Raw genomic sequence first — 11,523 nt, 5'->3', positions numbered from 1 at the left:
TTGCTTTTCTTGTTGTGTTTGAACTGCGATGACTCTACTACGTACACGAGCAGATGATCTTACATGTGTCTGAGGATCAGAAGAGTTTTAGGGTGTTGATTATGAAACTTATATTGTAAATATTTGTATTTCTATATGTCTTAATCATATAGGAATGTTTTGAAAAACTTTATGCTTGTATAGAAATATGTAGAATAGTTAGATGTATTTTCCGGAGTGTTACATATGGTAATAATTAAATATTATTTGATCGGGTGTTACTATATTATCTCACACCTTTAATAAACTTCTTTTTATAAAACACCTTCAACGACTTAATTAACTACTTAACCTTAATTGTAACTATAATTTTATTTTGACACGCATTAGGAGGAAAAACTTAATTTAAAAAATTTGCTAAACTTAGCTAAAGTATCTAAACAATTTTAGAGAGAGGTTTGTTTTTGTTTTGTTTAAAGTATTGATTAAACAATGGAATTTGTGACTGTTGTTAAAGAAGAATCAGGTTTTGTGGAGACGTGGAATAAAGCTATCACACAAAACCCATTTGCTTCGCTTCTAAGTAACTTCCAATTCAAATATTTATTCCAACAATACACTTTAATTCATTTTAATTTCCGATTAACGTCCGTTTCATAATTAGATATTTAGTATTAATTATATAATTTATCATAGATAATATTGTAGAAATCGAAGGTACATGCATACTGTATTTTTTATTATGTTATTGATACAAAATATTCAATAGTTTTATTTTAATATTTTATTTAAAATTTTACCGATTAATTTTAATAAAATATGTTTAATTATAAATTTTAATTTAAGAAAATCGAATTCAGGATTAATCTAATTAAGGCGATGCCGTAAAAGGAAAATTGTTTTAACACATGTTATCTATTAAGATATTTTGTTAAGAACTCAGAATATTCTCCAACTAAAAGATTTTTTTTTCCAATGAATAAAGATCATTAAAGTGGGTTTATTTATTTATTTCATTTATGTGGTTAATTAATAATGGAACTCTATTTAATGTCTATTTTGAAAATATTAATCAATGAAAAATGAAATGGTTAAAGTGTATTGTTTTTATTTTTAATTATTTTTGAAAATATAAATTTAGTAAAAATGGAAACGATACAAATAAATAAATAAATGTGGAATTGTTTTCTTATTTTCGGATATAAATTTTTCTGAATGGTATTCCAATGAAATATATTAGTAAAAGTCGATTACATCAATTTTTATGACTTAATATTTTATCTCGTTCTCATAAAAACACGAAATATTTATCTCTCTTAAAAAGCATGCATATCCTAATTAGGCAAACATTTTGTTTAATTAGGCAAATCCTAAATCCTAAATTAAATAATAAAATATAATGTAATAAAAGTTATTGGGATTAAACTTCACCAATTCAATTCTTGAGATACTCTCCTGATAAAAGTCATTAATTTTGATTTTTCAACAATTAAATACTAACCAATCTTATAAATTATAATTTCTTAAAATATTTTAACAAAGAGTTATTTCGTTAAGAAAAGCAATATAAAATAATTCATTACTAAAACCTTATTCTTAAAGATAAAATCACTAAAAAGAATAAAGAAGATGAAATATATTTAGATTAGGAAAAGATAAACATAAAATTTGAGTGGATACAATCAATCCCAATAAAAAAATTTAGTTACACAATATTAAACAATAATACAAACTATTATGAAAGGTGTGAAGATTGAGTCTCCTAAAACTTTGGTGAATCCACATTTTTGTCCTTAGTCTTTAATTAACTCTCTCTCCAAAGGTTCTAAAAAAGAAAAACTAATCTTTCTAACTTATAGTATTTTTGAAAAAAAAAAACATTTGCCTCATTTCAAAGTCAATTTACATCTATTTACAATAGAAGCATAAGTTTGCGATCCTTTTCGTTTGATGAATTTAGTTCAAAACTTATGTTTTTGTCAAGTAGTTATTGTTTAAGCTAAAGTTTTGAACACAACAACTATATGCAATAATGTGTGTTGTTTCTATTGTTGGCAAAGCTACACAAGCTTGTTTCTTGTTATGCCAAGATACTAGACTCTTGTCCAACATGTGACATGTTTCACTTGTGTTCTTCTTATCAAGCTTACACCCTACAAAATCCCTGAAAATTTAACTATTGTTAAAGGAGCATCACTTGGATACCACAACCCAACATTGATTGTTTCTTTTAGGTACTTTAGGATTCTTTTAACACCACTATAGTGAGATTTCTTTAGATTAGACTGATCTTTAGCACATATACAAACATTGACATGATGTTAGGTTTACTTGTTGTTAGATAACACAATGATCCAATTAGACCTTTGTACTTGGTGGAGTTAACATCTACTCTTTTATCATCACAATCCAAGTAGCATTTTGTGAACATTGGTGTTGCATATTCCTTACACTTTTCAATCTCAAATTTCTTTAGTAAGTTCATGCAATATTTAGATTCATCTTCTTAACTCAAGCCCTAGAAAGTATGTCAAGTCTCCATCATAAATATATCAAACTCCATATGTATAGCTTGTGACTTTTATCACATAGTTGGCTAATGCTTAGTAAAGTGTATTTTAAATCTTCAACAAATAGTACATTTTGTATGAAAATGGAAGAACCATTGTCAATGTCACCACTTTCTAATGTTCTTCCTTTATTATTATCACCATATGTGACAAATCCATTTGTTTTGAGAACAAAATCAACAAAATTTTCTCTATCTTTAATCATGTGCCTTGAACAACCATTATTCAAATACTAAAGTAATTTTTTTAGCTTCAAGTGCACCTACAAAATTAGATTATGCAAAATAATAGGGTACCATTATTAATTTAGGTTCAACAATGTTCAGTTTATCTTTACTACATTCTAGTTTCTACTCTAACTTACCATTTGGCACATCGAATTTCATAATATTACAATTTTTATAAGTATGACCTTTCCTCATACAATAGAAATAAGTGATGAATGGAGATAATTGGATTTTTTTTGTATGAAAAGAAGTTTTTATGTGCTTTATTTTATTTTAAAAGTTAGAATTATAACCAATTCCATATGTATAAAAATCACATTTTTGAGAATTTAAGAGTGTTTCAAGTTTCTCTCTTCCCATTGTGAAATTTGCAAGAGTTTTAATAAAATAACATATTTTATTTTGCGAAGACTGACAATTTTTACATTATTTAATAAGTGGAAAAGTTGTTTCTCAACTCATAGATCCAAGTTCAATAGATATTATGTTTGATTTTGATCATGTGCTTAAATAACTAAGTGTAAAACTCAACTTTATGTATGCCATATCATGTTAGATGCAAAGTGTCCAATTTAACCCAAGAGACAAAAGTTGAGCGACTAGAAAATTACAAGTGTTTTTTAATATTTTCTTTGTCTGACAAACGTATGTTCTTTTCTTGATAAGCTTTTGCTTGAGCAAATGTAAATAAGTATACTTTGTTTAATAAGTTTTTGTTCGGACAATGAGTATACTTGTTTGGCAGACGCAAGCCTTAAGCATTTCATGACACACGCCAAACTAATAAATGATTATTTTATGCTTGCATAGAATGTACGCTCCTTTATTTTTTCAAAAGGATCTCACAACATTTTTTCAATATCAAGAACTTTTGAAGAACGTGCTTACAAATGTTCCTTGCAAGCAACTTTTTTCTAGAAAAGGTAGGATATCACTAATGTAAAGTTAGCTAGTTGTATCAAGTCCTTTATTTTGCTCAAAAGGTGGAAGGGAGCTACTGCTTAAGCATATGAAGCTTTGTCATGTCTAAAGGTGTTGTCAAAGAAGTCACACACATTTAGTGCTAAGTCAAGAGCATCTAATGAGTTCAAAGCATGCCTTGATGCCCAAAGAAGAAGTAGCAAAAGAAGACTCTCACAAAGGCTAGAAAGGTTTTTCAACGACTCTTTTCTTTTCAAGCTTTATATAAAGAATATCTTTGTGAAGAAGGAAAACTGACAAAACTTTTGCAACAACATGCATAAGCTCTAATTTTCTTAAGCAGTCCTTAGCCTTGTAGTTGTGAGCATGAACATTGTTTGTCTTTATAATTGTCTATAAAAGTGAGTTTTATCTTGTATCCAACATAAGACTTTAGCCTCTTTCTAGTGGACAAATCTTGTGATCTTTTATATCACTTTCTTTTTAAATCTTTCGATTTTAGTCAATATAAGTTTTTGTCCAAATAATACTCAGGTTTGGTCAGGCGTGGTTATCTTCCAAATAATACTTAATGGTTTAGTTAAGAGTGGTTGAGTTCCAAACAATACTCGGTGTTTGGCTAAGTTCCAAATAACACTAGTGTTTAGCCAATAGTGGTTGAGGTCCAAAGAACACTTAGTTGTATCTTGCAACATTAGTCTGCTTAGTGGAACTTGATTGTGTTGATAAAAAAACTAGACACAATCTTAGTTTAGACGAATCAATATTAAAATAGATTGTGTAAATCTCTCTTAACTCTTATCTTTTCATATTATATGTTATTAACTTGCAACTAACCACATAAGTAGAGTTTTTCGAAAAACAAGTTTTGAGAAACATTTTTGGCAGTGCGTCTGTCAAACTTGAAGTTGCGCCATACATTTTTTTATCATACACTACTCTTAAGAATACTTAACAAATCATGGGTCAAGTATAAACTTTGTCAATTAGCGCCTTTATGATGAAGCTTTCAATAAGTATTAAAAACAAATCGTAACGTCCTTATTTTTAAGTGTTAGAAAAATTATGCTTATATTCGTAATATTTTATTTTTTTTGTTAAATAGAGTTTGAACATTAGAAAATGGATCAATTTTTTAAAAAATATATAAAAATCATTTTAAGAAATTCAAAAATATTTTTTTTAAAATGATTAATTAAAAACATATAAAAATATTAGAAAAAGAGATAAGAAGGCTTAAAAAAATTAAAAAGGAGAAGAAGAAAAAGACATATAAATCCCCCATGTCTCTTCATTTCTTCAACACCTTTTTTCTCACTCTTCTTATCTCTATTTACATCTCTCTCTTTCCATATCTTTCTCTTCATTTTCTCTCTACATTCTTTTTTTACCATCTCTCATTCTCTACCATTTTTTCTTCATCTCCTTCTTTCTCATTTTACGCTACAACGTATATCATTTTCTTAGGAGTTTGACCACAAAAAGATAAGGGAGGAATGAGGTCAAACTTTTTTATATCAATCATAATAAATATGTTTTAGTAATCTTTTATTTTTTGGAGCTATATATTGTTTTACTTTCTTTATTTTTTATACTTCTATTATTTAATTTATTTCTATTCATATATTTACTATGCTTATTAATTTATAATTATGACATTTAATAACTAAAGGTTCATTTTAATTTGTTAAAATCACTTACAAATTATTTTAAGTTAAGTGATTTTAATCGATTAATTTTTTTATTCAATCGATTTAAACATGAAGATTCAAAGGAAAAATGAAACATTAAACATTAAGTTATTTTAATTGATTAACCACTCAATTTAATTTATTAAATAATATGATCAAAATAAATATTCATCATTAAATGATTTTAATTGATTAAAAGATTAATTTAATCGATTAAAATTAGTAAATCATGACTACTCAATATTTTAAGTGATTTTAATCAATTAATTTGTTACTTTAATTGATTAAAATGTTTCTTGTAACCTTATTGTTAGGGGAAAGTCCAACACTCATGATTTTGATTAAATGTTGAAGACAACAAGCATAAAACATGGTCATACTTCGTCTATAAGACACAAGTTTTGTTCAAGCAACAAATATTAAAAGAAATAAGTTTTTCGTCTATTAGATGATATAAAACTATGCAATCTTGCTTTTACATGTGTTAAACATTTATATGCTCGTACAATACATACATAGTCTTACGTTAACATCTTACTTCATAAATATCTATATGTTTATTTTGTATTGCAAGGAATGTTTGCTCCTTACATCTAACCAAGATTATCCACTTAACGTTCTTGTCTCATCAATGATCTCTTGAAACTCGAGCTAAAGTTGTTTTACCTCACCAACTCCTTAGTGCTTGATTTGTTAATTTTGGAAATGACTATTTACTTTGTATGGATCTGCACTTTACTTTGTTTCAAGTAAAGGCTCTTTGATCAAGATATGATAAATCCAACTAGTTATCAAGATGTTGTTTGAAGAGGATAAGTGCATTTAATGCATGCATGAAACATATTTAATGCATCTTCTACGTCAAAGCTCCTTATACATTAAGAAGATGTTCAAGTGAGTCTAAAGTTGGCTCAACGAACAAAAAAGGATTTGTAGCACTCCTTTTATTTCGCACCTATATAAAGTCATCCATTAAGAAGAAAAGTATATGAGTTTAATTTGCAAAGGTGCCAAAACGCTCCCAATATCTTTTTGTGCATTAAATAGCTTTGTAAGAATATTGTTGTCTTCATCTTACGAACCAATATAGATTTTTTAACCTTGTAAACATTGAAAGATGCAATTTCTCTCTAGTAAGCAACCTTTGTGATGTTTGTGATCACACCCTAAACATTTTATTTGTCTTAAGCTAATAGTGACTTTTTTTTAAAGAATACTCGTGCTAACGAAGGGTGACTTGTTGTGAAAGAATAATCGTACTAGCCAAAAGTGGCTACAAGAAAGAATATTAGTGTTTCTTGCAATGTTAGTTGCTAATAGAACTTAAATAGTTGTTTGAGGACTAGACGTAATTTTCTCTATCAAACAAACTAATGTAAAAATATCTTAAGTAATTTATTCCCCCTCTTATAATGTAATATTACATGTTATATTTGTTTCACTAACCTAAAGTAGGAGAAACATTTCAAACTCAGTTTGTGAAAACCTTTGTCAGTTTGTCAACACATCTTTAAACGATACTTGCGAAAAACTACTAAAAGTTTTTAAAATATAATTTAACCTTTATTTCTTGTGTTTTTCTTTATTTTTCACACTTACGAAGCTAACCAATATCATTTAATCGATTAAGATGATTTGAGGAAGAGCTCTAAATGTAATACTAGATCAAATCAATGTGCAAAAAACTTACAACAGTCATTTATACATTACATTACACATTATAAAAAAAACGCTTTACATCTTCACAAATCATAATAATTCTTAAAGTGTATTCGAGATATCTTCAATTATTTTTTATCATACATATAAAATGGTTGCATTCATCAAATAATGTGAATATAAATTCAACACTTTGTAAAGGAGTATTAAGACATTGGACATTGGAGAAAGAAAAAACCCTTACCGTAAGAAAAATAGTAAAGGTTTTGAAGTTGGAAGTCAGAAGAGAAAAAAAAAGAAGAGTTTGTGTTGAGGAAACGAAAATGAAATATTTGTAAAAAAGAAGAATAAACACTATGAGATTTAAGGAAAACCATTACATGTGTTTGTTTCTTCTACATATACCATATTTTTATAAGTTCACTTACCTCCATTACCTTTTTTTTTTCTTTCATTAGAATTGTTCCATTATCAAACAGCCCAAATAACAAGTCTAACCCTACTTACTACCTATACCCCTCTTACAATTACTCTCACTTTCTAATCAAGTCTACCATTACTCAAAATATATTCATATTTATAATACACACTTAAGTGAAGTGAATTAAAGTAGAGTATATACAATTTTTACTTATTATTACACACACAAGATGATAATTTCAACCCTAAATCACTTGATTAAACACAAAGTTCATTATCCTTTGTGTTAACCATTGTTGGTGTTTTGGCTCTAATTTATTAAAAAAAAAATATTTTAAATTTTATTATATGAAAATAAATTACTTATTTTTAAACAATAAAAAAATTATCTTCTCTTTTCAAAATCTCCCAAACAATTGTTTCAAACAAACACATCCTAATACCTTTTTCTTCTTCCTTTCTTCACCATGATTGGAATCTAAAGTTTACCTGACATGCACGCTGCAAATTAGCATATGCAAAACTTATGAGTAGATAAATAATAACTTAAAACATTAAGTGATTATGTTGATATGCTTTTCAAAAATTTTAAATAGTTGGAATTATTTTTCTTACAAAAACTTGTCATATGAGAAAACTGGCTTTTTAATTAAAGTTTTTTTACTGATTTTAGTAAAAGAGTTGAACACAACTTTGCTTCCATTAAAGGATGCCATAACTTTCCAAAAATAATTCGATTACTACTTTTTGCATTTCTTGTGTTATACGCATGCTTTATATTGCCAAAAACAATATTGAAAAATATTTTCAACGAATGCATAGGCTTATAAAAAACACGAATGCATAAAAGAAATTGTATTAACTATGTTGGTGAAAACACATACACGAAAAGCATATATATTCATATTTTTATTAAATTAAAAAATATGTTATTATTATTTTATAAGTAATAATTACAAATTTTGAAAATAATATAATTTAATTTATATATAATTTTACAGAAATAATATTAAAAAATTTACATAATCATTCAAATAAAAAAAATATTTAATTATTTATTTTATTAAATAAATAAATAAATTTTTATTATAAGATAAATTAAAAAATTAACGTAAAAGCACTTCTCTTTTCATAGAGAATTTAGAATGTTTTAAATCCGATATTAACTATTTATGTCTTGTACAAGGCATACAACTTCAAGTGAATGAAATTTCAAAAATTACTGAAAATTTGTTTCTTAAGTTAGTTTTGCATTAGTGAAAAATGTAATATCATGTTTTTTTAAAGTTTCTTTTGTCTCTCTATGCTCCTTTTCTTTTATTTTCTTTTCTGTCTACATTCTTTCTAAGTTTTTGAAAACTAGTGCTCATATTTTTTACAATCAAATCACACATTTGCATAGATGACAAATAATAAAGTCTTATAGACTGAACAAAAATTTTCGTTGAGCAAAATTTTGTATTTCCTCAAATATTTGGCTTTCTTTCTTTTAGCATTTTACTTGAATAGAATTGGGAATGCATGTAAAATCTAAACATAATAGATATATTTTGGTTAGTTTAGGTCTACAATGATGTGTTGCATTCTCTTTGTTTGTGAATAAGATTTCTTAGAGAGTAAGTTGGAACTTTTCTATTTTTTTTTAAGTTTGAACAAATCTTTGAAGAGCACGAGAATTAAGGTAATGAGGCTATTTTGAATTAGATTATAATTTATGAAGTAAATTATATTGATATGATAGATGTTATACTTTTAGATGTTTGATGTTTGTTGAGAACATGATAAGGGTTTGAAATTTTGAGACTTTATCATTGTATGTTTGATTTAAATGGGTGGAAATTGTACTTGGTTTTTGTTCTTGCCAATAAATCTGGGTCGAATTTTGGAGGTGGATTCTGGGTCAACTTTTCAAGAGTACCACTTTGAGATGCTTGAAATAATGAGAGAAACTTCACTGGTTGATAAGACTCTGACAATCAAGTTAGTGAGAGCATTAAAATATATGATGTGAGTGTAGTGTATATTGCATTGAATCATGTTTACCTTTTGTTTGGGGTCTCAAGGCCCTTTTATAACACTCCTTCAAGGATTAGTAATCACATAATAAATTGTTAATATATCCCCTTTACTTGGACTGAGCTTTGTCTATTGAGTCTGAGCTAAGTGGGTTGAATAAATGTGTTTTAAGTGACCGAGTCAAAGCTCGATCACGATCGAACAGTACACTTTTTAATATAATTTTAGCTGAGATAATTGAATTGAATCTACTAGTTTTAGTTTGCAAGCTATGTTTAAGATGGACTGAGATTACCCTTGAAATGTTTGAAAAGAATTGGTTGTTTATATGCTTTATTATGTTTTTTAATCTAGATATTGAAATTTTGAGTGAACAATTTGAGTGTTGAATTGTTATATTTTATTAGTATATATATATATATGTTTGATTTGTTATATATTTTTTAATATATATATTTGATTGGAAACACAATTATATATTTGATGTTTAAAAGTGTATAAAGGGTCATTTTAGATTTTAGATTAATTAGTTTTGTGAAATATGTTAAATTTCAAATTTTGAAATTTCTGCTAAAGTGAACATTTTTAGCTTAAGAAAAAAATATGTTAAGGTTATTATGTTCCTTTTAAGTTATTTTTCTGCTCAAGTGATGAGACAAATCTTAAAAAAAAAATCACTCAAGAAGAGATTTTCGCCCTAAAAAAAAAATGTTCTTATTGATTTGTGTAATATATATTTTATATACATCCTTTTAAAATGTTTTTGTTTTATAAACTATATGTTAGATATATTATATGTATATAGTTATTTATTTTTACTAGTGAAATAATACGAGATACGTGGATAAATATAGTATTTGGGATGTTTAAGAAAAAAAATATACTATTTTTAAAAGCATGTTTAATTTAATTTTAATTATTTGATAATATAGAAAAATTGACATCAATATCGTATCAAAGTTTAACTTCACATTAAGAATTTGATTGGTAGGATTTTCACTTTTAAAATTGTACCTTCTAGAAGTGTTTTTTTTTTTAAATTAAGTTTTGGATTTACCAAAACATGTTTTAAACCTAGAAGAGTCTTATAAAATATATTGACTTGTAATTGTTAATGGTCAACGTCTACGAGGCTTTGGATTACTTTTCTTAGGTAAACATGCTTATATTTTTACATTCCAATTCAATAGATTTTGTAAAAAAACTTTGGAAAAGAGTATACAACTCATAAATTTTACTCCTTTATGACTAGAAATCCTAAACTTTAATTTTATCCTATTTACAAATGTACCCCTTAAAGTTTAATTTTGTTTAAATTCATTTTTTTAAAATAAACACCTACAATTGTTATTTTGTTACAATTATTTCTTAAGACTTATTAATTTGTTATAAATAACTTTTTATAGCTTTAAGTTAAATAATAATAATAATAACGTTAAAATTTATTTGATGATTGATTATTATTTGCTATAGATTTGAATTCATAGATAATTAGGATTCATATATAGATATTTTATGTATATATTATTATATTATTATATGTAAGTAAAATTGAGTTATCTATGACTTTATTTGTACATAACAATGAAGTAGTTTAGCGACAATATATAATTCGCAGATAAAGTTTGTACATAATTTTTTGCACTTGAGACATAAAAAATTATAAAGGATAATATTCATAGGTAATGGGATCAATAGGTAAATAAAGTCATATGTTACCTACTGATTTTACATACTGATTATAATAAAATATATTATCCTTATATATCTTCCCAATACCTACTATTTGTCCTTTTTGGATTCCTCAGAAATTAATGCTTCTACCTTATCTTTTCTTTAGGTATATGAAAATATACTTTTTCATCCATCATATGTTGCAAACACCCATTGTCCAATTACCATGACATGAATTTTTTTCCTCCTACTAATCATGCATGCAACATGAGTTATATATTTTTTAGGTATTCAAATGTACTTGAATCCTCTATTCTAGTTTTGAAATGCTTAGACATATTTCCTGCAATATGATTGTGCAATACA

The sequence above is a fragment of the Phaseolus vulgaris genome, chromosome 2 (genome assembly GCF_000499845.2).
Source record: "Phaseolus vulgaris cultivar G19833 chromosome 2, P. vulgaris v2.0, whole genome shotgun sequence".
Taxonomy (NCBI): domain Eukaryota; kingdom Viridiplantae; phylum Streptophyta; class Magnoliopsida; order Fabales; family Fabaceae; genus Phaseolus; species Phaseolus vulgaris.
The sequence above is the reverse complement of the archived record's forward strand: the minus strand, read 5'-3'. Positions refer to the sequence as shown.